Source organism: Cricetulus griseus (assembly GCF_003668045.3).
Source record: "Cricetulus griseus strain 17A/GY chromosome 1 unlocalized genomic scaffold, alternate assembly CriGri-PICRH-1.0 chr1_0, whole genome shotgun sequence".
In the NCBI taxonomy this organism is placed as follows: domain Eukaryota; kingdom Metazoa; phylum Chordata; class Mammalia; order Rodentia; family Cricetidae; genus Cricetulus; species Cricetulus griseus.
Genome location: NW_023276806.1, coordinates 223,999,263 through 224,022,254, shown reverse-complemented (window position 1 = coordinate 224,022,254; position 22,992 = coordinate 223,999,263). Strand labels below are relative to the sequence as shown.

The 22,992-nt window shown below is 40.7% G+C and overlaps 1 protein-coding gene and 1 long non-coding RNA gene across 2 annotated transcripts in view; one reads left to right on the top strand and one right to left on the bottom strand.

The window, feature by feature from the left end:
* Cntnap2 (contactin associated protein 2) overlaps positions 1 to 22,992 on the top strand; it is a 1,481,094-nt gene that overhangs the window by 117,510 nt on the left and 1,340,592 nt on the right. The gene's annotated exons all lie outside the window — the stretch shown is intronic.
* LOC103160471 overlaps positions 16,373 to 22,992 on the bottom strand; it is a 55,232-nt gene continuing 48,612 nt past the window's right edge. Inside the window, exons 5-6 of the long non-coding RNA XR_004771856.1 lie at positions 19,679 to 19,728; positions 16,373 to 17,147 (exon numbers count right to left, since the gene is read on the bottom strand). This is a non-coding gene — a long non-coding RNA (uncharacterized LOC103160471). The remainder of the gene's footprint in view (positions 17,148 to 19,678; positions 19,729 to 22,992) is intronic.

Sequence of the window (22,992 nt, the reverse complement as noted above, 5' to 3'; positions counted from 1 at the left end):
TGAAAAAAGAAAGGGGAAATAAAAAAACCAGAAATTTCAAGAATAAATTAAACTAAACCAGGAGAGATGAGTTTGCCGTTGTTCAAGTACATATATGATTTTATGAGGCAGAGGATATGGCTCAGTGGTAGAAGGCTTGCCTAGGATGTTCAAGCCTTTTCAACATTGCAGGCATTTTTTAAAAATGGGAAATTACATTGGGTTTTAGAAAAACTTAAAAATAGTGATGATTGTTTAATTATGTTTATTTAGTGATATTAATTAGTTCTACATAATGTTGAATTTCCCCAAGATATAAACCATACTTTACTTGTATTCAACCTCTTTGAGTTTTTCTTCCTGCATTTTCTTCTCTTCCTTTTCACAAACAACTCTCCTTTAGTTTCATGTTTCTTAAATCAGGTCCACATCTTAGAGCCTCGTGCAACAGCCATCTTTCTGAATGACACTACATTTAAAGTGCATTATTTAACAACCATATTATTTATAAAAATCCATTTTAGTAACTTTCACTTACAACCCCCTTCTTTATCCTCTAGAACCCTTCTCCTTAACAATCCCTTTCACTCTCATAACCTCTTTTCCTGTGTGGCTACAATACCAACTCTGCATATTGCTTTAGGAAGTTCAAGAGTCTCAATGAATAGTAATGCACCTGTTCTTATTTTTCTGATGAGTTATTTTTAGAATGAAGTGACATTTTGGGAGATCTCCCACTTGAATGTCGTAACACCCCAAATGAACAAATTTCTAAAGGTTTGACTAAGATGTCATGCTAATCAGTCAGCAGCAGCTTCACAGTGAAATGTGCTGCCAAAGCTGTCCTTACCAGCATTGCACTCCAGGTAGCATCCAGGTATCTCCAAAGTTGGCACATGACCTCTTATCTGTTAATCCATGTTTTATCACCAGTTCTATATAATGGAAAATGTGTGTGGCATAATTTTACATAAACTTCACACAAAATTTAATCCTTTATGTCATTTCTGGTACCTGTGGCTATTTTTGCAAATGGAATATATATATATATATATATATATATATATATATATATATATATATATGTGTGTGTGTGTGTGTGTGTGTGTGTGTGTGTGTGTTGTGTGTTCCTCCTAATATTTACTTAGCTTAAAGCAACTAGAACATCCTTTTGGCTCAGGAATACATGATTTGCATAGAACTGATGCCATTGGTTTATTTGTGCTTCATAGGGCATTGGCTGAGTGGCCCAACATAGATGTGATTCCCCCACATGCCAGAGAATAGATGGTACTCTCATCCAGAGGCTCAGCTGCCTTTCCCTGTGGGTAGTTGAGACTGACAGCAGTGTCTGTTCCTAAGAATGAGTTTTGGGTGAGATAGGAGCTGAATGCTACTTGCTTGAAAACCTTCAACCAACCAACCAACCAAACAATCAAACAAACAACATCAAAAGGCAAACCTGGTTCTATGTGTCATTTCTATGTAATTCTATTGGTGAAGGCAATCTCAGAGCTACCTGTCAGAAAGACTCCACTTCTCAAAAGAAAGTGTCAAAGAATGGTGGCCATCTTTCTTTCATGATGATGCTGTTATTTAATGTCTGGGTAAGAGATAAGAGATGAGAAAATGTAATTGCTTATGGTAAGTAATTACCATGTATCAAATATTTAGCTATTATTTATCAAGTATCTTGCCAGGCAAGAAGCCACAAACTATACTGTATAATTCATTATATCATTTAATCTTAAAATGTTTAGATAATGCAACTTTAGCCAATTATTCTTTATACTTTTTTCCAAGTATAAGCTTCTGAATGTAAGCTTAGAGTACCCTGACTTAATTTCTAGATCTATATAAGGAAACACAAAGCTGACAGTGTCATAAATGTTATTATGTGCGGCGTCCACCCTTGACCAGCAAGAAAGACGCCACACCGAGGAATCTTCTTCAAACACAGTTTAATCGGGAACCTCTTTGCTTTGTACAATGTATAATGGCGGCGGCCCCGGGCCGAGGGAGACGGGGCTTGATATAGTCTACATCTACCAATCACCTAACCCTACGTGGCGCGCCAGGATAGGTTGTCTCCAAGCAGAATTAAGAGGATACATGACCTTTGCCTTATTTGGAGTTGTTTACCACAGAGAGCGCTCGCCGTCGGGCTGGCGGAAGGCGGAAACCGGCGCCATCTTTTGGGTGCGGTTTTCTGCAGCTCCCTACAGTTCCCCCTTTTTGTTTTAATATTATAGGAGTAGCAGTATCTATCTGTTGTCAGATTTCAGTCATCTCTGTCTTAGGTTCAACCCCAGTGTCCCTATCTTACCCGTCAAAGAGACACTGTGTCGCCCTCACAGGCTCATGTCTTAGGTTGAAGGGAACACATGTATTCGATCAGCATGAGGGTAGGTGCCCGTCATTGAGCATGACTGATTCAGATACGCATCACTCACTCAGCAAGGGCGAGACAGACATCTATTTGTCTGTCAGCATGGATAACCATGCTTGAGGGGACTGTCCTGCTTCCACAGCAGCAAAGGCCTGTACCAACATAGCAGCTTGGGATTTTTGCGACTTCCTGATCCTGCATAGGCACCACAAGCAAACAAAAATGGCTAACAGCATCATGGAAAACATAACCCCTACTCCAGCCCATTCCTTAACTAAACTAAAGGCTTGTGCAATCATGGTATTACTTCTCTGCTGTGTGACCCTCATCCTGCAGATACACCATAAGGCTATGAAACTAACTAGGATAAGCATTCCTCCCAGGGCACCCATTCCCGCCCACTCTTTCAGATGATTCATTGCTTGAGTGATCCACGCAGACAGTCCTTCCGCAACCAAGATGTCGACCCTGGTGGAATTCACATGCACTATGGAGAGTCTCAGCTCCTGCATCAGCTTGTCAAAATCCCCAGACCAGTTGCCTAGAAGATACTATGAAGGTTGTTTAGACGTGTTTGCTGCTAAAGAATAATTCTGAAAGGAAACAGCTGTTATACACAAACCAGGCATTCTCCATTCACATCCCAACTGTGCCAGTTGTCATAAAGTATCCAATTGTTCCTGCAATAGATCAATGTGTTGATTCAAAACCATAATGCCACCTTTCAATTGAGCATTAAGGGTAGATTGGATATCCAATGCAATCTCCATATGCTAAGTGCAGCAATTTCAACTCCTTACTAGTTAAGAGAATGTCATCCATATAGTGAACACATCTCACAGCAGGGTATTTCTCTCTAATAGGAGCAATAGCATGACACACAAAAAGCTGACACATAGTGGGGCTATTGGCCATACCCTGGGGTAAAACCACCCACTCATATAATGGTATGGAGAATAGAAGGTAAAGTAAAAGCAAACCTAACACTATCCTGCACACATCACAAATCAGGTTCTTCATGATTGGGTAGGGCTGACAGCAATGGTAAACCACGCTGCACAGGCCCCATGACTTGCATCTATTTATTTCCTTCAGCTGTTCTAACGTCTCCTGGCCCTCTTCTACAGCCTTGCGGCATCTTTGATCCTCTAGACAGCTGCGAACCATTTTCCAAATAGGCCTCGTCCCTGGCTTCAGCGTTCCCTGTGCCCAGACAAAATCTAGATCTTTTCCAAGCTTATCCCAACTATCCACAGTGAGGTTGCCCGAAGACCACGTTGTACAGGGCCCATAATTTGCATCTGCTGATTAATAGCTCTAAGATCGTGAAGCAATCTCCAATTACCAGATTTTTTCTTAATGACAAAAATAGGAGTATTCCATGGAGATACAGAGGCTTTTATATGCCCCAGATCCAGCTGCTCCTGCACTAGAGTCTTAGCAGCTTCCAGTTTTTCAGAGGAAAGTGGCCACTGAGGAACCCATACCGGCTCCTCTGTTTTCCAGGTAATAGGAATACCTCCCTCAGTGGCCCCTAGGAAAAACCCAGACCTAGATTCTTTGGTCTTGGTTGTGGGATAATAGGACTGGCACGACCCTACAGATGTTTCCCGAGGCCTCGGCCTGGGACGTATCCCATTCGTTTCATGATACCTTGAGATGTTTCTGAGTATTCATTTGTGAGTTTAAAACCCATATCCTTTAACAAATCTCTTCCCCATAATGAAATTGGTAAGTCTAACACATAAGGTTGCATGGTCCCTGAATGCCCTTCCTGATCTTTCCAAGGCAATTGTCTAGCACTCATATCAGGAGCCTTAGCATAGCCTAAACCTTGTAAACTTTGAGAAGAAACCTGTATAGGCCAGCCAGAGGGCCAATCTTTAGTGGCTATGATGCTCTTATCAGCTCCAGAATCTAGTAAGCCTAAGATTTTCTTACCATTCACTATTAACTCAAGGGTTGGACGTTGATCAAGATCTAAAGCTAGGAAAGTTAAGTTTGATCCAGTAGAACCAAAGTTTCCCTCTCCTCTCTCTCTGGATTGTGCTGGAAACTTGTCATGCAAACTTGGCAAAAGCAGTAGCTGTGCTATCCTGTCACCAGGAGAAATGGCTGTAATCCCTCTAGGAGATTCTACCATGATCTTTACTACACCCATGTAATCAGGATCTACAACTCCAGGATGTACTCGTAAGCCTTTCAACGCTGCAGATGATCTTCCTATAAGCAAACCTACTGTGCCAGGCTCAAGGGGTCCCTTAAAATCGGTGTCAACAAGCTGGACCCCCATTCTGGGAGTTAATACGAGTCTGGTGGTGGAGCGTAAGTCCAGCCCCGCGGAGCCTGTAGTGGCTCTCCTCGGTCCCTCGGATGACGAAGAGAGGGCCAGGTTTCGGGACTCTGCTCCTGGTTCTGATCCTCCATGGCCCCATATATTTGTGGGCCCTGGGGTCGTGGGCCCCGTCGTCCGTTTTTTGGACGGGCTCCTCCATACCCCTGAACAAGAGGCTGTCCACTGATGTCTTTTACTGATCTACAATCCTTAGCCCAATGATTTCCTTTTCTACATCTAGGACATAAGCCAGGTTGTTTAGGGCGTGGAGCAAAGTTACTGACTTTAGTGTTTCCTCCCTCGGGGCATTGCCTTTTCAAATGCCCTTGCTTGCCGCATTTAAAGCAAGCTCCTGAACCTCCACCTTTCTTAGTTAATTGCATCACAGCAGCTGCTAGTCCAGCATTAGTCAGCGGACCCCCTAACTCCCTACAGACTTTCATCCAGACTTCAAGGCCTTTACCCTTATATGGAGTTATTGCAGCTCTGCACTCTTTTGTACACTGTTCATAAATCAGCTGTTTGATCAAAGGCATAGCAGTATCTGGATCCCCAAACACTCTTCCTGCAGCTTCTACCATTCTTGCCACAAAGTCTGAAAAGGGTTCCATAGGACCTTGTAATATCTTTGTAAGATTTCCACTGACCTCACCTTTGTTAGGCAGAGACCTCCAAGCCCTAATGGCTATTTGATTAATCTGATCATACACTTGAGGAGGATATCCTGTTTGTTGCTGTGCAAAACGTCCTTGACCAAGAAGCATGTCCACATCCCAATATTGATCACCAGCTGCGTGATTAATCGCACCTTGATCATTGGCAAACTCAATTTGAAAAGCTCTCCAATCCAAATATTGTCCTGGTGATAAGCAAGCTCTTACCAAATTTGTCCAATCACTGGGTGTCATACAGTAGCGACCGAGCGCTTCTACCTGAGCAATTGTAAAAGCTGCCGTCACCCCATAGGTGCGTACCGATTCTGCCAGAGCTTTGACTATTTTAAAGTCAATTGGTTCATGATATCTCTGTTGGTTACCGTCTGTAAAAACTGGATAAGCCAGTGGTTGAGTAACCTGAAGCTCAGTGCGAACCGTACGCCACACTTCCGGACAGAAGGTGGAGCAACCAGGACCTCCTACTTCCTCTTTCGAGCAGTAGGGGGGAGGAGCGGTAGGGCGGTGCCCTTGTTTTACAGTCGCCATTTTAGGACGCTGTTTTTCTGATACTTTTAATGAATGTTTTTCCATGAGCTCAATAATCTCTTCCTCCTCTTCCTCCATGATGTCCTCATCCTCACATATATCCTGCTCTGATTCTGAATCCTCTCCTGGTTCTTTTAACTCCTTTCTCAACCTTCCTAGAGAAGGATAAACTTGCTTCTTATCCCTTTTCTGTTTCTCCTTTGATTTCTCACTGCAAGTCGGATAACACCACCAGAAAATAAAAGCCCACACTGCGATGTCAAAAAGCAGCCAAATCACCACTATAATAGCGGGGTCCATTAACTTACTCTCACTCTGCAAATTAAAGCAGAAGCGAGGTTTTTTACTTTCGGTTCGCTTTTGTCGCGAACAGTGTTGCTCCTTTCCGGAGACTTTATCGCCTCTTTCCCGAGGACCTTGGTGCTCCTTTACCGGAGACTTATCTCCTCTTTCCCGAGGACCTTGGTGCTCCTTTACCGGAGACCTATCTCCGCATTCACCGCGGACTTTACAGTTCCACTTACCTTGGGAACTTACCCCCGACTGTGAGAAGTTCTGATTCCCCGTTCTGATTCCCCGTACGTACGGGCTACCACTTGCGGCGTCCACCCTTGACCAGCAAGAAAGACGCCACACCGAGGAATCTTCTTCAAACACAGTTTAATCGGGAACCTCTTTGCTTTGTACAATGTATAATGGCGGCGGCCCCGGGCCGAGGGAGACGGGGCTTGATATAGTCTACATCTACCAATCACCTAACCCTACGTGGCGCGCCAGGATAGGTTGTCTCCAAGCAGAATTAAGAGGATACATGACCTTTGCCTTATTTGGAGTTGTTTACCACAGAGAGCGCTCGCCGTCGGGCTGGCGGAAGGCGGAAACCGGCGCCATCTTTTGGGTGCGGTTTTCTGCAGCTCCCTACAATTATGGTTTGATTAATCTGTAAAGGTCATTGTGAAAGAAGTTGATAGCTAAAATTTACATGATTTGCAAAAATCCATTGCAGTCAATATGCTGTGTTGTGTCATATGTGTGAATAGACAAACATATGTATTTGGTAAGTATATCTATCTTATGTCTTCTTTACTGTCTATGTTGAAAATGAGCGATAATTTTGTCCCCTTTGTTCTTTCTATCTGGAAGAGATATGTAACACGGCCATTCCATGTGCTTTTGTTTATAATCATATTAAGATTTCAATTTATCTGCTTTTGAATGTTATACTTTTGGTTACCAGGTCTAGTCATGAAAATATGTATAAGGCTAAAGAAAAATATTCAAAAAATCCAGTCATGACAAAAGGAAATACATTTTTCTACTTTCTGAGCAGAAGTCTAGGAGTGGTGGGAAAGGGACCATTTCAAGCGAGCAGAGCAGACGGCTGCTGAATGGCCCCTACCCATCAAAGGTGGACAGGCAGCCACTGCAACCACAGAGTCTGCATCTCTTTGCTATGACATTCAAACATGCTGTCCATTTCAATATCCTGTTAGTGTGATTTAAAAAAAATAAACTACTCTGTCAAAAGCACTTTAAGCAATAAAGAGATTATTTGGATCACAGTCCAGGTTATATAGTCCATCATGGAGTAAAAGTACAGAAACGAGAGTTATGGAGATCTAGTCACATTACATCCATGGTCAACAGAAGAGAGTAATGGATGAATGCAGACATGTTAATACTGAGCTCACTTCTGCTCGTATACAGTCCTCGATCCCCTGCACAGAGAATGACAGGGCCCACAGTGAATGCATGCTCCACCCCAGTGAACACAATCAAGATAACCCATAAAAGACACCCCTACATGCCAACCCAATCTAGTCAATTCCTCAATGAGAGAGACTCATTTCCCAGGTTGTTTCTGGGTTTGTAAAGTGGTCATTTAAACCTAATCATCAAAAAGCCAAGACTCTACTGTGTTATATTTTTTTCTTTAAAGTGATATCAATGTATCTTTTTTATTTTTATTTAAATTAGAAAAAATCTTATTTTACATGTCAATACCAGTTCCCTCTCCCTCCCATCCTCTACTATCTTCTATTTCTATCTTTGGGCACTATTGTGTGTTTATGAGTTTAGGATTGGTTTTCATTGTAGAGGTCTTTGACCTCCTTATTTAGGTTTATTCCTAGAATTTTCTTAAGACTTTTATGAATTGGAATATTTCCTCATTCTCTTTCTCAGAATATTTGTTATTATCATTTAAAAAGCCTACTTTAAAAAATTGGCTTTTTGGTACGCAACTTTAAAAGGGTGTTGATCATTTATAGCCACTTCCTGTTGGAATTTTGGGGATCTCTTACGTGTAATTTCAAATCATCTGCAAATAAGATAATTTGGCTTATTTTCTTATTTGTACAAAGTCAGTTTCTTTCTTTTGTCTCATTGCAAATGCTTCAAGCTATGAAAAGAATCAGGGATAGCCCTGTTGCATTCCTAATTTATTGGAATTGCATTAAATTTTTCCGGATTTAGGATGAAAAATTAAATTTTTCTTGACTGTGGTTTGTCATGAATAGTGTTTATTATATTATAGTAAGTTTCCTCCAGTCCTGTTCTCACCAAGAGCTTCATTATAGATCCATGCGAGATTTTTATCAGCAATGTAAGTTGGACAACATGGCAGAAGCCTGTAGTACAAATACCTGGGGAAGGTAGAACAGGGAGGACAAGAAACGTGCTCTTAACTGTAAGGCCATCCTGGGATATATATATATATATATATATATATATATATATATATATATATATATCTGTCTTTTTTTTCCAACTTTTTTTATTTGAATTAGAAACAGGATTTTTTTTACATGACAATCCCAGTTCCCTTCTCCCACCCATCTTCTCCTACCCCCCCCACTAAAAATTTATCTGTCACATATCTTTTCTGCTCCCCCCTGGATGGTGAGGCCTTCCATAAGGAGTCATCAGAGTCTTTCGTATCCTTTGGGATAGGACCTAGGCCCACACCAGTGTTTCTTGGCTCAGGGAGTATTCCTCTGTATGGAATGGGCTCCAAAAGTCCACCCCTATGCTAGGGATACAGGAGGTCCCATAGATTTCTGAGGTTTCCTCACAGAAACCCATGTTCCTGGGGTCTGGATCAGTCCCATGCTGGTATTCCAGCTATCAGACTGGGGAGCAAGAGTTCCCTGATGTTCAGGTCAGCTGTTTCTGTGGGTTTCACCAGCCTGGTTTCGACCTTTGTGCTCTTCACTGGTCCTTCTCTGCATCTGGGTTCCAGTTCAGATTGGTGATTAGTTATGGGTGTCTGCGTCTACTTCCACCAGCTGCTGGATGAAGGCATATAAATCAATCTCATAATCAGGGGAGGGCATTTAAGGTAGCCTCTCCTCCGTTGCTGAGTTAGCTGGTGTCATTTTTGTAGATCCCCAGACATTTCCCTAGTGCCTGATTTCTCTGTAAACCAAAAATGTCCCCCTCTATTATGATATCTCCATTCTTGTTATCGTGTATTGTTCCCCTGACTCATATTTTCTGCTCCCTCATGTCCTCGGCATCCCTCTTCTTCTCCCCTTCTCATTCTCCTAGCTCCCTCCTCCCTCTTCCCATGCTCCCAATTTGCTCAGCAGATCTTTAACCTCTCCCCTTCTCCAGGGGACCATGTATGTCTCTCTTAGGGACCTCCATGTTTATTAGCTTCTTTTACAGTGTGGATTGTAGGCTGGTAATCCTTACTCTATGTCTAAAATCCGCATATGAGTGAGTACATATCATGTTTGTCTTTTTGCGATTGAGTTACCTCGCTCAGAATGGTTTCTTCTAGATCCATCCATTTTCCTGCAAATTTCAAGATTCCATTGTTTTTTTACCACTGAATAGTACTCCATTATGTAAATGTACCACATTTTCTCTATCCATTCTTCGGTTGAGAAGCTGTCTTTTAAAAGAATAATAAAGAAGCAGTCTTGAGTGAGTGCATACCATGTTTTTCTTGCTGTGTCTGGGTTACCTCATTCAGGAGGTTTCTTCTAGTTCCATCCATTTTCCTGCAAATTTAAGATTCCATTGCCCCCCCCCCCCACTGAGTAGTACTCCATTGTGTAAATGTACCAAATTTTCTTTATCCATTCTTCAGTTGATGGGCATCTAGGTTGCTTCAAGGTTCTGGCTATTACAAATAATGCTGCTGTGAACATAATTGAACTACTGTCCTTTGGTCTCAATGTGATCATTTGGGTATATGCCCAAGAGTGGAATTGCTAGATCTTGATGTAGACTCATTCCCATTTTCCTGAGGAATCATCACACTGATTTCCAAAGTGGCTGTATGAGCTGGCACTCCTACCAGCAGTGGAAGAGTGTTTCCCTTTCTCCACATCTTCTCCAGCATAAACTGTCATTAATTTTTTTAATTTAATTTTAGCCATTCTGACCAGTGTAAGGTGGTATCTCAGAGTTGTTTGATTTGCATTCCCTGATAGCTAAGGACTTTGAACAATTTCTAAGTGCATTTTGGCCATTTGAGATTCTTCTATTGAGAATTCTCTACTTTGATCTATATTCCACTTTTTAATGGATTATTTAGTATTTTTGTGACTAGCTTCTTGAGTTCTTTGGAGATCAGCCCTCTCTCAGATGTAGGGTTGGTGAAGATCTTTTTCCCATTCTGTGGGCTGCCACTTTGTCTTGTTGACTGTGTCCTTTATATGTACTCACTCTTGAGTAGATAGACATAGAGCAAAGGATAACCAGCATACAATCCACAACCCCAGAGAACCTAGGAAACAAGAAGGAACCTAAGAGAGACATAAATGGACCACCTCCACAAAAAAGGAAAAGGGACAAGACCTCCTGAGTAAATTGTGAGCATGGGGAGGGGGAGAAGGAGGGAGGAGAAAGAGAAGGGTAGGGGGAAGGAGAACAGGAGAGATCAGGAATGCTGAATTAGGGGAAGAACAGGAGAGCAAGGAAAGCAATACCTTAATAGACGGAGCCATTATGGGCTAAAGGAGAAATCTGGTACTAGGGAAATCTCCAGGGATCCACAAGGATAAACTCCACTAAGAATCTAAGCAATAGTGGAGAGGCTACCTTAAATGCCCTTCCCCTATGAGATTGATGACTACCTAAATGCCATCCTAGAGCCTTGATCCAGAGACAGAGATTCATAGCTAAGAACTGAACAGAACTCCTCAAATCCAATTATAGAAAGGGAGGAGTGATGAGCAAAGGGGTCCGAGACCATGCTGGAGAAACCCACAGAAACTGTTGACCTGAACAAGTGGGAGCTCATGGACCCCAGTCAGACAGATGGGGAACCAGCATAAGACTGAACCAGGACCCATGAATGTGGGTGTCAGTTGGGGGGCCTGGCAGTCTATGAGGCCTCTGGCAGTGGAATCAGTATTTATTGCTAGTGCATGAATGGGTTTGGGGAACCCATTCCCTAAGGAGGAATACTCTCTCAGCCTAGATACATGGGAGAAGGCTTAGGCCATGCCCGAAATGATGTGTCAGACTTTGATGATCCCCCAAGGGAGGCATCGGTCTCCCTGAGGAGTGGATGGGATGGTGGGTTGGGGATTGGCGGGAGGGGGCATGGTAGAACAGGAGGGAGAGGGAACTGGGATTGATATATAAAATAAAATTGTTTTAAATTTAAATTTAAATGAAATTTAATCCAAAAAAGAAGCTGTCTTGAATAGCTTCTATGAACGGTATGTCTCCATTTAAGTAACCACTGCCTTTTATTTTTCATTTTTCTTCATTTGTACATATTTCCATAAATGCACATAGTACAACAGTTTTAATACTTAATTCAGCTCTCTGACATTTTGAAGAAGACTGTTCCTTTGCATAGGTTCTTTTGATTCCCATCAGAAGCCATATAATTGGTACTCAAAGACTATGAATGAATTGTATTTTATCAGGGCTGACTTCAAGAATATTTAATAATTGCTTGACTGAAAATTCTGGAAATTGTCAGAAGCATGGCTAGTCCATGTGGGCAAAGTCTCTGTTCTGAGGTTACTATAACCTGCTAGTTATTTAAAACTACATCACTGTAATTGTTCAGTGTCTGTATTGCACATAGAATTTTATGTGCAAGGAGCAATTTTCCCTCTTATGCTGTCATCCTTCTTATAAAAAAAGAACAAATAATTGTATATCAAAATTCTTAGTTTAAGATTGATGTGACTTCATAATATTTACAATGTAATTTTATCTGGATTAATCCTTTTTAAAATTTCTGTTGTTATTGTTGTTTGTTTTGGGGATGCTGGAAGTAGTACACAGTAGCTTCTTCTACACTAGGAATGAGCTACATTCCCAGAGTCAAGTCATTTCTTAGCAAAATTTTCCAAATCACAATTATCTGACGTATTTCCCTGAGTTTCACCCATTATCTAAGCTACAAACAATGTGAAAAGTTACAGAATCTATCCACCAACAAATAAAATTTTACCATCACATTATATACATTCCTGCTCACTAAAACATTACACAGAAACTTTGCGTTAATTAACATATTTTTATTTAAATTAAAAATAAGCTTCCCCTGCCCCCCCACTAACCCTCCATCCTATCCCTTTTCTGCTCCCCAGGGAGGGTAAGGCCTTCCATAGGGGATCTTCAGAGTCTGCCATATCATTTGGAGCAGGGCCTAGGCCCTCCTCTGTGTGTCTAGGCTGAGAGAGTATAGCCCTCTATGTGGAATAGGCTCCCAAAGTGCATTCTTTTGCTAGGAATAAATACTGATCTACTACCAGAGGCCCCATATATTTTAGAGGTCTCCTCCCTGACATCCTTGTTCAGGGGGTCTGGATCAGTTCTATGCTGGTTTCCCAGCTATCAGTCTGGGGTCATGAGCTCCCACTTTGTTCAGGTCAGCTGTTTCTGTGGTTTTCACTAGCCTGGTCTTGACCTCTTTGGGTATCACTCGTCCATTACCTGCTGGATGATGCAGAGAGGGACGAGTGATACCCAAAGAGGTCAAGACCAGGCTAGTGAAAAGCATTAATGGACTTATAGCTGCTCAGAAATGTTTGAAAATATTAGATAAGAAGCTGCTCTGCAGTCAGTATAGTCACATCATAGACATCCTTATATTCCAGAGAAAATAGATTCTCATTTGAAAATGGAGATGCTACAATATATAACTCTTATTATATATTCTTCCAAGTAATTCTGATATCTTCTGGTCTTAGAAAATATGACTATAGCTCCTTTCAGCAGAAATTCCTGATAGAATTTCCCTGTTGTTAATACTTAATTCCTCACCTACAAACAGATTTACCTGTGAAGACTTTGTGATGAGCTGATTTCTACCTCACTTTGATATGGCATGCTTTGTTGATACCTACAGGAGGCCTGGCCCTTTCTGAACAGAAACAGAGTAGAGGTGGATGGGGGGAGGGAAGGGGAGGAGTGGAGGGAAGGGAAACTTTCTTTAGGAAGTAGAATAAATGAATAAACTTAATTAAAAAATAGTGCTACCTCCTTTAGTCTTGCCAATCTGAGTGTGCCATTTCCAAGTATTCAAGTAAGTCTTTGGGTGATTCTCTGGCTTCCTCCAGATACTGAACTTTTATATTCACTAAAGGTAGTTCATTGGGGTAAATTATCACCAAAAAGACCACAAACAGATGTGAAGTGAGAGCAAACAGGAAGTCAATATTAGTCCAGCATGGAAATTATAGTCAATTCTTTGCTTTGCCTAGTTGCAAGGTTTAGACAATTTAAAAATTTCTACTTTAGGGAATAAAATGAGAAGGCTAACACAGGCCAGAACACAATGGAGGGAACCGATGCAGTGGCTTTTTTTTTTTTTCCTATTTAGAGTCATTACCAAATATTTGAATGTTTTAGGAGAACTCTGTCAGTTCAGAAATGTTGGCTATAATTAAAAATATTTTAAGCCATGGACCAAACAAGCCTGCTTACAGTTTGTGAGGGCCAGGAGCCACCAGCCTGAGAGCCTGCACCTGACAACATCAACCAAAAAGCTATGGAGAAAACTGGATTTCACACATCGATTTTGGCTCAGTACACAGATTTATTTATTTTTCTTGAACATTAGAAAACACCTTTGACCTGGAAGTATTTTAAAGGCCAAATATTCTCTTAAAATTTTATTTGTCCTTTGCTAGCAAGAATCAGTGACAGTGTCTTCAAGAGAAACTCACTTACTGACCTCATCTCCTTAGCAGAGTTCACTGACACTTTTAAATTACTAAGTGAGGCTCAGTTTCTTCAGCTCTGTAGAGAATATACATGGAAGTTAAATAAAGGATTTTTTCTGAGAATTTTTTGTAATGTTTCGTTTCACTGAAGATTACCTAAGAAGTAAATGGAGCCATGATTAACTCTTTTACATATGCATTTTATATATGTATTTGATTTATATTGAAGGGAAGGAAAAGTAGATTTATGTGTTTCTATATATGCACATGTATATTTATATATTACCTTAAATATATACAGAGGTGTGTGTGTGTGTGTGTGTGTGTGTGTGTGTGTGTGTGTGTGTAACCATAACTTAGTGGCTGTCATGTCTAAGTTATTTGTGAATTGTAAATTTTACTGAATTCTATAAATGATAAAGCTGAAGTTGTTCATATGTTATTAGCAGCAATCATATGAGAAATGTGGACTTGGCAATATTCTTTCTGAATAATCCTTACAAATTTTAATTTGTAATTTAATTTGTAATTTAATAAAAAACTACCTATAAATAATTACTTAGTACTTTATTGATATTTCAGGAAGAATCTTCCTCTATGTTTTAATACAGAGAATATTTTCTGAGGGTTTGGCCATTTAAGGGATGAAAATTTGATACTGGATATCAAAAGTAAAATTGATAGAGTGGTACATTTTTTTTATTTGTTCAAGTTAGGGAACAAGCTTGTTTTACATGTAAGTCCCTTCTCCCTCCCTTCACCCCCTTCTCTCCTCCCCGACCCCCGCCCTACCCCACACCCCATCCTCCTTCCACTCCCCAGGCAGGGTAGGGCCCTCAACGGGCGCTCTGCAAAGTCCACCAAACCTTCCTGTGCTGGTCCTGGGCCCTTCCCCATGTGTCCAGGGCCAGAGTGTAACCCTTCACATGGGATGGGCTCTCAAAGTCCCTTCTTACACCAGGGAAAAATACTAATCCACTATCAGAGGCTCCCTGGAGTACAGAGGCCTCCTTATTGACATCCATGTTCAGGGGTCTGGATCAGTCTTATACTGGCCTCCCAGACAGCATCTGGGGTCAATGTGCTCCCCTTTGTTCAGGCCAACTGTTTCTGTGGGTTTCTCCAACCTGGTACAGATCCCTTCACTCTTCATTCCTCCCTCTCTTCAACTAAATTCCCGATTTCAGCTCAGTGTATATCTGTGGATGTCTGTCTCTGCTTCCATCAGCCACTGGATGAGGGCTCTAGGATGGCATAAAGAGTAGTCATCAATCTCATTTTAGGGGAAGGGCTTTTAGGTTATCCTCTCCACCATTGCCTGCATTGTCAGATCGTGTCATCCTTGTAGGTCTCTGGAGAAATCCCTAGTTCTAGATCTCTTCTCGGAACTATAGTGGCTCCCACTAATATGGTATCTTTCATCCTGCTCTCTCTCCTCTATTCTTCCCCCGACTCAATATTTCTGCTCCTCCATTTCCTCTCCTCTTCTCCTCTTGTCCTGCTCTTATTTTGGCAGCTCCCTCTCCCCTACCATCATGCTCCCAATTAGCTCAGGAGTTCACGCCATTTCCCATTCCTGAGGACCATTTATCCCTTAGAGTCCTTCATGTTTCCTAGTTTTTTTTATTTTTGTGAACAGGATTATAGGCTGGTAATCCTTTGCTCTATGTCTAAATTTGAAACTGGATATCAAAAGTAAAATTGATAGAGTGGTACAATTTTTTTCCATATTGTGATTTTTACAATTCTTTTTTTCCATTCATTTATTTAGCTCATAAATAAAGTCATGCACAATTATGATACACAATACAGTATGTTCACAATGGCATGGCTATATTAAACCAATTAACATGTTATATCACACATATTCATCATTTTTGTTTTGAGAACACTTAAAGTATACTATCTCACAACTTTTAAAATAGAGCATATTGTTATCAACCATATTTATCATGCTCTCGGTAGACCTCAAGACTTCACAGAGTCCATGCCTCTTGTCCAACTGTAGTTTTATATCCTTAAACCAATCGTTTCCCCGTTGTTAAAAGACCCACATTGAAGCCTAATAGCCACAACTCTGCTCTCTGTTCCCATAAGTTCATCATTTCTAGGTTACACATAAAGTTGAAATTGTGTGACATTTGTCTTACAGTGTGTCACTTATTTTTTTTTTTTTGGCAAGCATATAACTTTACTACTTAGTAAAGATGAAATCAAATTTGCATGCACAGGTGAACCCTCACTCACTGAAACACCTTGGATTCATCACATATTTGAGTTTCAATGAGTATATATATATATATATATATATATATATAGAGAGAGAGAGAGAGAGAGAGAGAGAGGGAGAGAGAGACCAATAATGGCAATATGTTATGCATCAATAGCAGCAACAGATTTTCCAGATTCTGCAGTCATTTGAACAAGAGTGGTACAATTTTTAAACTTAGAAATGATGTTTTGAATTTTTCACCATAATTTCTTCATCGATTCTTTGAAAATTTTACATCATGCACCCTAATTCCGCTTACCTCCCATAAGAAGACTAAGCTGCATAACTGTGATATATAATATTATATATATATAATATATATATATATATATGTGTGCGTGTGTGTGTGTGTGTGTGTGTGTGTGTGTGTGTGTGTGTAGTGCCTAAGTCAGCCCCACACAGACTCCCTGGTTGTCATTTCATTCTCCATAAGTTCCTAAATGACCCAGTTAGTTGATTCTGTGGTTTTTCATGTGATGTCATTGACCCCATTGGCTCCTACAGCACTCTCTTCAGCAGGATTCCTGGAGCTTAGTCTAATGTTTCACTGTTGGTCTCTGCATCAGTTCCTACCAGTTGCTGGATGAAGGGTCTCTGATGACTATTGTGCTAGACACCAATCTATGAGCATAGCAGAATGTCATTAACATCATTACATTGACATTTTCCCCTCCAGTTGTATATGGTTCTATCCCAGGTATCTGAGCCATCCAGCCTTTGGGTCCTGGCTTTCCAGGCAGTGTCAGGGGTGGGTTCACTCTTGTGGCATGAGTCTCAGGTTAGATCAATCACTGGTTGGCCTCTCTGACAACCTCTGTGGAATATCCTATAGGCAGGGTAGAGTACGAATCGAAGGTTATGTGGTTGGGTTGGTGCCCCAATCCCTCCACTGGAAGTCTTGCCTAGTCACACAGTTTAGGCTACTTATATTCAATGGCTAGTAGTCCTAGCTGGGTTCATCTTTGTAGATTCCTGGGAGTTTCCCTTGCACTAGCTTTCTATCTGACCTTAAATACCCCCCTGATGGGGAATGTACTGTGTATGTTTATCTTATTGATTGTTAAATAAAATACTGTTTGGCCAATGAGACAGCAAGTTAGACAGGACTAGGAGTCAAAGAGAATCCTGGGAAATGTAGTAGAGAAGTGGTGATCCAGGCAGGAAGTGACATAGCAAGGAGACTCATATTTAAGCAAAGGAGAAACAGGAAGGGTCCTTTTTTCCCCTTCCTGCTCCAGCGGCACAATGTGATCCACCAGCAAGGAGGGACGCCAATAAGGCATCCGATAAGATAAGTCTTATAAAATATATAGATTTATGATAATTAAGACTGAGCTAACAGATGAGAAACCTAGTCATTGGCCAAGCAGCTTTGAACCTAATACAAGTTTCCGTGCATTCATTTAGGCCTTAACTCGGGGGGAGGGGGGGCGGCTGGCATAAAGCACACATGTGGCAGTGGGGCTCGGCAGCTTTTGGCAGAAAGATTTATCATAACAACCCCCTTTTCCAGTTGGCACTTTCAGTGATCTCCCCTGCGCCCTCAGGTGATCCCTCATGTTCCCCTCCCCACCAACACCCAAATGTACTCAGGAACTATCTTCTATTTCCCCTTCCCAGGGAGGACTGAGTGTCCCCTTGGTTGCTTCTTGTTACCCAGCCTCTCTGGGTCTGTGGATTGTGGCATGGTTATCTTTAACTTTACAGCTACTATCCACTTATAAGTGTATGCATACTGTGTTTGTCTTTCTTGGTCTGTGTTATGTCACTCAGAATGATCTTTGCTATATCCATCCATTTGCCTTTGAATTTCAGGATGTCATTGTTTTTAATAGCTGAGTGAAATTTGATTGCTCTGCTGAAGCCTCCAATGAAGAATTGGGAACTATAAAGCAACCTATGCCTGCCTGCCTTCTGAATACATGAAGAGCCCTCATTGGATGACACAATACTGTTAAGGTCCTATCTACGTTCTTGACCAAGGATCACAACAAATAATAAAATGACTATGATTGTGAGCCTCTCAATTTTGAAATTTTTATGTGAGAGTAACCAAAACTGTTTTCCTCAAAACTAATAGCACAATGTTTTCTGGGGTTCCATTGGCTATCAATTTTGTTTGCATTGCAAATAAGTTTGGAGAATTGTTTCTAGAAAGACATCATATACAGTTAATGCTACCCTTTTTCTAGTATAGTGTTCCATGTGATAATTTTTTTCTTCCCCCCAATACTTGTTTTGTTATCTGTCTCCAATAACTCTCATTACTAAGTCTTCACAGAAGTATCTCTGTAAAAATCACCTGTCATCTCTCCATTGTAAATACCATGGCAAGATTTACAAACACAACTTTTCTGACCTGTATGTAGCCCTGGACCCTTTTCTTCATTCTCCGATTCTTGAAATGTTTTCTAGTAAAACATCTTTCAGTTGTGCCTTTGTCCTACTTCTCTAAAATTCCTTTGTGATCACCTTCCGGAGCGGTGGTTCTCAGCCTTCCTAATGCTATGACCCTTTAATACAGCTCCTCACATGTTGGTGACGGACAGCCATGAAAATTCTTTCATTGTCACTTTATAGCTGCATTTTTTCCATTTTAAATTTAAATTAGAAACAATCTTGTTTTACATGTCAATCCCAGTTCCTTCTCCTTCCCCTGTACCCCACCAACCCCTTATCCCGTCCCCTTTCTGCTCCCCAGGGATGGTAAGACCTTCCATGGGGGATCTTCAAAGTCTGTCATATCATTTAGAGCAGGGCCTACACACTACCCTGTGTGTCTAGGCTGAGGGAGTATCCCTCTGTGTGGAGAGGGCTCCCAAAGTCCATTCATATACTAGGGATAAATACTGATCCACTACCAGAGGCCCCATAGATTTCCCAGGCCTCCTAACTGACACCCAAAATCAGGGGTTCTGGGCTTGTCCTATGCTAGTTTCCCAGCTATTAGTCTGGGGTCCATGAGCCCCCCTTTGTTCAGGTCAGCTGTTTCTGTGGGATTCTGTAGCCTGGTCTTGACCCCTTTGCTCATCACTCCTCTTTCTCTGCAGCTGGATTCTAGGAGTTGGGCTCAGAGTTTGATAGCTATAATTTTGGTAGTGCTATGAATCTTGATGTAAATATCTGCTATTCAGGATAGCTGATGTTAGACTCCTCCTAAAATGTCGTTGGACTTCAAAGTGGTCTCAGCCCACAGGTTGAGAACCATTGTTCTAGAAAGTATTGGTATTCTTATCAATCCATTCTCTGTTCACTTTTCATTCTACATCATCCTTCGAGAGCTCATGCCTTTAATTAGATGCTGCTGAATACCCATCTCCAGTCTAGTGCCCTCTGCTCAGGTTAAGAATTACTTACTCAGGTGTTTATAGGACAAGTTCATCAGCCTCATCTTCGGGGTCCTGAAACTGACAGACAAATATAATTCAGTCTGTCTTCTGCATACCTCAGATAAGACCCTGTAGCTACCCCCACTTCATGCTGAAAGCTAAGGGGCAGGCCATTCTGTCACAGCCAGTCAGAAGGCAAAGTTAATTCTCAATGCCCCTCCATTCTACCTGCACTGTGCTGGGTAGAGTCTGGAGCTTTTGTTTCCAATTTTCACCTGGGCTTTCACGATCATAACTGGCTCTACTTTTTCTTGACAAACCCAATAAAATAGGGCAGTCAGAAGCAGACCTAAGGGGTCTGTAGTTGATCCTCTCTGTCTGTAACCATTTGGAACCCCAAAGCAGCTCCAAAAGAGTGGGCAGATGGAAGATAAATAGAGCAAGAAAGCTAGCAAGGGCAGAAGAAGCATGAGCGGCAGCCCTTCTTAAGCTTCTCTTTGGTCCAAACAGTTTGCATCCACTAAAATGTGGGAACCCAGAGTTAACTGAGGAGCAGGTGACACCAGTGCATCCTTGTCAGAATCAAGCACCCATAAGGAGCTCTTAGCAGCCATCTTTTCAACAGTGCGTTATCTTAAGAGGAAAGTGGTTCTATTTATGGGAGCATTACCCGGATATTACCCGGCACTAAGTCATTCAGAGCAATGGGTGCCTGCAGAGGGGAGGGGTGCATTACAGTAGTGTGGATCTATATTTTACGTTTACTATTCACAATTAAACTTTTCTTTGAATATCAGACTTCATCTTTCAACAATGTATAATTCAAACAACAAACAGTTTATAGTATTGTGTCAATGGCTTTTCAAACTCACAAAAGCAAGTTCGTGGTGGGCATCTCAGTGTCTCCCTGGTCGGGTTATTTCATAGTACTACTGTACCATAGCAAATCAGTTGTGGAATTGTGTCATCACAATGTCTCCATGGCAGAACATCTTTCCTTTCCACAAAACCTTAAATCCTGTTACAGCCTAACTCAAATTAGTTCAATCATTTTCTAATCAGTTTTTCTCCTTCTAGACCTAGACTTATGATAATCAATTTGTCATTAGAAAGATTTCTAAAATGAAAATCAATTAAGCCACCATGTTTTCAGACTTTACTGGCACCCTGTCCAGCACCCAACCCAAATCCTTAGTTGTCTCTATAACAAATTCTAACCTTCTTTGAGTGATTGCTATGGTCTTACCCAGGTAAGATCTGGCTTCACTTCCCAGTTTCATGCTCTGCCAGTTTCTCTATTTCCCTGTCAACACCCACCCCTCTAACCAAAGCTCCATCTCTAGAGCCCACTGGTTAACTCCTCCATTTCCTTCCAAACTTCTCTGAGGCAGTACCTTTGTCTATTTTCTTCACATTGGAATCATGAGCAGGCTCTATTCATACTGCTATTAAAACATAGAGCATTATTGAAATGTATTCTGCTGCTGTGCTCCCTTGGCCTCTCTTCTGCCTGCATGGAGACTCTCGGGACTGTGGACTGTCTTCCTTTTGCAATGCTTAGCATAATTCCTATCCTCAGGACACATGTAACCAATAATGCCTCATTATTCAACGAGCAAGTGAATCCTCTATTCTCACAACAAACCATGATTTGCATTGTGTTCTTATATCTGTGTTTCAGAAAACATAGAAATCAATAAATATCATTTCAGTTAAAATACTAGGAATGATGATGCTAATGAGGTCTCATCATTTCTGGACACAGGAAGTCAGAAGTATACCTGACTAGAAAAAATATTTTCCAGGTACTAGGGTAACAGATGGAAAGAAGTTAGTGCAGAGAGAAGTTACCTATACAAATATAAGCCAGTGTCTACTGGGCTTAATTTACACAAGGCTTCACAATTATAGTTAGCAAGAGCCATGTGCAAAATGAAAGTTTTTCATTGCCACAGAAAACAATCAAAATGCTTTCCAGATGTTTGCTAAGAATAACGTAGCTATATGCACTCAATCTGTCTTTAAAAAACAGCAAAAGCAGTCATAAATAGCTTCATGCATCATTTCTTGATATTCATATTGCCTTGGTAAGTATACAGGGAGAAGACTGTGCAGAATTGGTCTGTCTGTATTGTAGACAGTAGCATATACAATATGTTTTGTAGAAAGTGAATTTTGACTTAAAGTAGAAAAATATAATAAAAGTCAAAGAAATGGTGTGAACAATCGCACTTTCTAAAATTCTGTCTCTACTCTGAGTACTTTATGGAATTGGCCATAGAAAAAAATTGAGAGGTGAATGTTGAATACATATTCTAGAATTCAAAGTAATGCCTTGGAACACTGGATATTGAAAATTAAGTCAAGAAGCACTGGCTGTTTCTGGTGCCTGAGAAAACATTAGGGTCTTGAAAACTATTCTTTTCAAAACATTGTTTTATTCTTTTCCTACAAGTTTAATGATGTAAACTTTGAGGGAACATATTCATTCCTTTTGCCATTTTTCTTGCATATATTATATTTTACATTTTTCTTCTTTATACTTGAAGTGGTTCTATCAGTTTTAGTTTAGGAACCTCAAATTCTGATTTGCAAAAATGTGTGTCTTTTTAATTTAGGATGTTTTTCCTGTCCTTTAAAATTAATACAAACAACTTCATCATATTATCCAGCATTTGCTAAATTATATATCTATGGGAAAACATGAGAAGATGATTCATAGATATATAATTTTATATTTTCTAATATTCATTACACAGCATTTAGCAAGATAAAGTCAAAATAATGAATTATATTAATGTAGCCATATACTCCAACCAATTAATTAAGTATTAAATATGTTTATTTAAAATGTTTTATTGATCTTGCCAGGTCTCAGTTTTAATCTACTATATTTTTCCTACAACTTCATTAAAGAAACATGCAAGCAAAGTCCCTTGCTTGGGGACCTGGTATTGAGAGACAATTGACACATGAAATAAAAAAAAACAGATATTAACCTGTATCTATATTGACGCTACTGATTCTTTCACAAATGTTTGGCCCTGACTGCTGCCATGACTGTGACTGCTAAAGTACACCAGAGAGCATGCTGTAAAAAAGAGTAACGATGGGGCTGGAGAGATGGCTCAGAGGTTAAGAGCACTGACTGCTCTTCCAGAGGTCTTGAGTTCAATTCCCAGCAACCACGTGGTGGCTCACAACCATCCATTATGAGATCTGGTGCCCTCTTCTGGTGTGGAGATATACGTGGAAGCACAATGTTGTATACATATTAAAAAATATTAAGAAAAGTAGGATATCCAGGTTTTTTAGAAGTAACTAAAGGAAGTGGTATAATTA